The sequence below is a fragment of the Geospiza fortis genome, unplaced genomic scaffold (genome assembly GCF_000277835.1).
Source record: "Geospiza fortis unplaced genomic scaffold, GeoFor_1.0 scaffold147, whole genome shotgun sequence".
Taxonomy (NCBI): domain Eukaryota; kingdom Metazoa; phylum Chordata; class Aves; order Passeriformes; family Thraupidae; genus Geospiza; species Geospiza fortis.
This window is the reverse complement of record NW_005054372.1, coordinates 2,753,212-2,757,930: the sequence shown is the minus strand read 5'-3', so window position 1 is coordinate 2,757,930 and position 4,719 is coordinate 2,753,212. Positions and strand designations below refer to the sequence as shown.

Here is a 4,719-nt window from a genome sequence, read left to right as displayed (position 1 = left end):
GTGTAACTGATGAGAGACCAGATAAGTTTCCAGTACATACTTAAAGATCCTTTTAATGGACCAAAAAAAAAAAAAAAATCTATCCACAGCAACTGGACAAATATTGAGACTTTATACTTTGAAGACAGAGCAGAGCAGTTTAGCATGAAAGCTGCACATAAAAGAGCTTTTACTATTTGCTCTTCTGCAAAACTGAGATAACATACCACTACATATTCCCTGTGAAGGAGCACTATCTCTGATGATGTGACTATATGAACTAAGCTCCTTTCCCAAAGTCTATTCATTTTAAATTAACAAGGCAAGCATGCTCACTGGAAGCGGCTACTAGCAAGCCAGAGCATCAGCCACTCAAGTGGGACACCAAAATCATCTTTTCCATAGATGATGTCGAGATGTCATGAGGACACTGATAAAAGACTCTGGGGAATTCACAAGCATGATATAATGACAGTCCCCTAATGAATAATATATATTCAGTGTAACTCATAGCAATTACCTCACATACAGTGTTGTATTTCTTGGGGGTAAGATGTTGCTATCTTTGAGACATCAGCTACATTACAGATTAAATTTGAAACCACTTGTGTAGTCTTTTCTGGCACTCACTATTAACGGATGGAAATATTCTTATACAGCATTTTGTACTCACAAAGATTTTGGCACAGTAAGGCCATTACCAACATCTGTCTTAGAGAAAGATAGTCTTTATCACTCAACTCAAAACTACATAATGGCAGAGAGATCTTGGCAGCAGGCATCCCCTAGATAGTTAAAAAAATCCCACCACTATGTCACCATAAAAGGAATAATACATTGATTTTTTTTCCTGTTCCAGTTTAGGAAAGAGATTTAGAAAAGACAGGTCTATCAGTTTGCTCCTTTTACTGCCAAACATACACAATCAATTTTTAAAATACCAATACATGTAAAGAGCAGTATCTATACAAGATCCAAATGATTTTAAAAATCCTCTTAGGAGTTTCTTTCCTAGATTTCTTGATGAACACTGGCAAAACATAAAAGAGATATTGATTTATCCTTTCCACAGACTCCTGTATTCTCCAAGGCATACCTGGAGAGGTAACCACCAGCAGTTCATTTGGACATTGCTGTGTTAAGGGTGCTCAGCACCTTTGGCAGTCAAACCTTTCTATGCACACTGAGCCATTGCTGACTTTTTGCTATGATGGCAAAGGGGAAACTGATGGCAGTGTTGCCATTCAGGTTTTAATTACTTGCCATATCTCTGGAAAATAGAGATGATGTCCCAAAAGACAGTTACCTGCTATGAGATATCCCCCACTGCATAAATCCAAGTTATGTTCCTGCAATACTGTTCATTACCATTACTCACAGCAGCATGTCTTTTATGACCTGGAGAGTCAAGAGTTAACTTCTGATCACAGAGTCTCAGAGAACAGTTTGGGTTTGGAGAGACCTTAAAGATCATCTAGTAGAGTAAGAGCAATTGAATCTACACATAGTGTTTTAGAGCAGTGATGCACTACAAAAGGCAGACCTTCATGTGTGCATGGACAGGTTGGTGCAGTGAGACTCCTGTGCTGGTGCAACCCCTGCACTCTGAGCTCAGGGTCACTGCCATTGCAGCCACATGCCTTCCTACCTGCTCATTCTGTGCTGATGGACTGCTCTGGGATGGCTTCATGCAGACACTCCCCAGAAAGCCGTCCGGTATGGTCTTGAAAACTTAAACTGCTCTAAGGTCACCCTGGGGTGCCTCATAGTAGGAACACTAATTCCTCCTAGACAACCCTTACAGATAGAGGAGTAGATTCAAGATCTGTTTTTTTCAGTCCTTCACTAAAAGCTCAGAGTTCACAGTACCTGCAGTCCTCGGGCTGACTTCCACATTTCTATTAATCTTGTTGGGTTTGACTATTAAGTCATTGAGCCTAAGAATACTTTACATTAGAAGTACATTGATCTGTAATAGTACATACTGAGTGTGTAACCCAGTCACCTGCCCAGTCCAGACAGACAGTTTCTGTACCAGATGAAACACTATTTGTCAATGAAGTGATGAGTCAGGGAAGTCAGAACCATACCAGTAGCTAGGTGTCATTCACACCTGAAACCAGCTGAACTGCACAGCTGGAAGGGACACATAATTTTTTTGGAAAATTGCCACAGTATGCTTTACTATGACTAACCCGTAATAGCACACAGTAGACTAAGCTGTACAGGAGTTTGGAGGTGCAAGTCCTTGCATCCCACCCTCCCACCTCAGCTGGAGATCTGCAAATGAATAAAAAGTACATCCTTCCTCCTCCTCTTCCTCCTCGACCCCTCCTCAGGAAACAAAGAGCACAGCTTTGAACAAAGCAGTTAACCAGGCTGGCTCCTGGATACCACACTCCCCCTGAATGACCTATCAGACACAAAACTTTTGAAAATGCATGGAAATTAAATCAATCGACTCCAGATAGCATCAACCAGCCCTGAACCACTGGCTCTTTGTCCTGAGGCAATGTCACAAGGGAGACTGCAGCAAGCAGCAGGGCAATACAATCCCTGGTCTTGCAGCAAGTTGTCTTTGCACCACTGAAAGGAATAGCACAATTCGTCATACACGTACCAAATACACCCTGTCCCACTGAGACTTCAATATTTGCTTTTGGGTTTTATGTCTCAGACAGTATCTCTTCAACTCTGAGAACTTCAGGAGAGAAAAAGGAAAATCATCCTTCACAAAGACTGTAAAATTTTAAAAATGTGTGATCTAGGTTGATCTATTGAAGTCTTGCATTATACCCTGTCCTCGCTGGCACTGGTTCAATACTTCAGTTTCAAGCCCACAGACCTTCCAAATCCCTTCATCTAAAAATCTACTCAAGCCACAGGAACACAACATAACACTTTGACTTTTGATGACAAATTTCCTAGGGAACACCAAACAGTGCCACATATCACCAAAGGCAGTGAGTATCTGCTCATTGTTCTGTTTGCCGGCTTGTCACTGCAATCACTGGCTGACACACAAAGAAAACTGTAGATCCTTCTTTTTCAAATCCATTTCAAATTCTTCTTAAACCCATGTGGGGCCCTATAGCCCCAGAAAGACAGGATGCCCTCCCTCTTGCTCTAATGTAGCATTTGCTCTTCTTTTACACCAGTTCTAAAAGGAAAAAATGGTTTGTTCAAAACAAGAAAGTAATTGTGCAGTTCTTCCCATGGAAACCACCAGGAGGCATAAGGGATGACGGAAAGGCACCAAGTGCCCATATCCGAGAGCACTGAAGGATTGATCCATCTGGCTGCCAGGCTGCTCCCTTGTGCCCTGCACCGACCATTCTCAGAAAGGCACACAAAAAAAAGGTTCACAACACTATTATTTTCATGAAAGGAAAAGAGTGGCCTTGTAACACTTGGAGCAAACAGTAGCAGAGCACCTGCAAGGGCGAGACACTAGTTATGGAATAATCATTAATTGTTATGGATACCTCCGAGAACTGAGCCAAGCCGTGCCATGACATTTTTTTCCCTATGGAACAAAACAAAGAGCTGCACAAAGAACAGCAGAATCTGTTGCCTTAAGAAGCCCTAGACTGAAGTACATGATTTAACTGGATCTCTCTGGTTTTGAGATTTATCATTTCATAGTTGGACCTCAGCCGCAAACTTCAGTAATACAATAAACAGAACAGGCACAGGCACACCAAGTGTTTGCATCAAAATGATCATAAAGGATCCAGAGAGGAAATGAGCTAAATACTTCTCTGTTTCTCCCATGTACCCTGTCTTGCCTTTCAGAGTGTGCACTTTTTCAGCTGCACTATCCTTTAGGGCAGGTGAATGCCTGGGTTGCCGAGGGATGCCTGCCTGAACCCACTCACCTCCTGCCACTCCAGAGCTTTTAGCTTATGGAGCGACTCCCGGTTTTGGCAGTTTATCTGGCTCTTTTGCCGCCCATTATTTTCCTACCGCCTAAATCTTTGGCAAGTTTCCTCTAAGCCCTCCACACAAGACACACAGCGCGCGTAGGACCGACAAACTCGAGTTTCCAAAAAAACCTCTCAGTGGAAGAAATCGAACCACGTCGCTGTGACCGGTCCCCCCCAGCCTCCAATGGCAGGCTGCTCCTCAGCTCAACAGGAAATCAAGGAGGGGGTCGGCCCGGGAAGCCGAGGGGATGGATCTGGAAAGATGGTTCTGTTCGCCTGTGCCCTGACTGACTCCAGGACTGTAACATGATGCAATCTCTCGGCTGTGATGAAACAGATCAAATGGCCAAGCCTGCGGGGAGACCACCTCTGCCCACCCCACAGGGCAGAAAATAAGGAAGCTCGCAGCGGTACAAAGCAGCAGCGCGGCTGCGGGGCCGGTGCCTTTCCCGGGAAGGGATGCGAGTTTCGGGATGGCGGACAGAGGCTGCGTTCCGGGGGCTCTCGGCCGGGCTCCTGCCCTTCCACAGCCCGGGCAGGGGCCGCCACCGCCCGATAACCGGGTTCCCTCCAGCTATTTCCATGTGCTGCTCCCGGCCAAGAAAACGAGCGAGACTTTTTTTTTTCCTATTTTTTTTCAGCTTTTTTTCCCCCAGTAAACCCACAGCTTTCCTAGCACGGGGCTGCCGGGAGCAGCAGCGGAGCAGCGGTTGAAAAAGCCCATTTCTGAATCAAGCTCTTCCCCTCCCTCTTCTTCCCTGCCGCGCTCCCTCTCCGCCCGCGGAGCTCGGCAGGGATGCTGCCCGGGGCGGGC

At 45.1% G+C, this 4,719-nt stretch overlaps 1 protein-coding gene across 1 annotated transcript in view; it reads right to left on the bottom strand.

The window, feature by feature from the left end:
* AFAP1 (actin filament associated protein 1) overlaps nucleotides 1-4,706 on the bottom strand; it is a 111,506-nt gene extending 106,800 nt beyond the window's left edge. The window contains exon 1 of the mRNA XM_005424742.2: nucleotides 4,057-4,706. The gene's annotated coding sequence lies outside the window, so the exon portion shown is untranslated. The remainder of the gene's footprint in view (nucleotides 1-4,056) is intronic.
* Nucleotides 4,707-4,719: the final 13 nt, after the last annotated feature.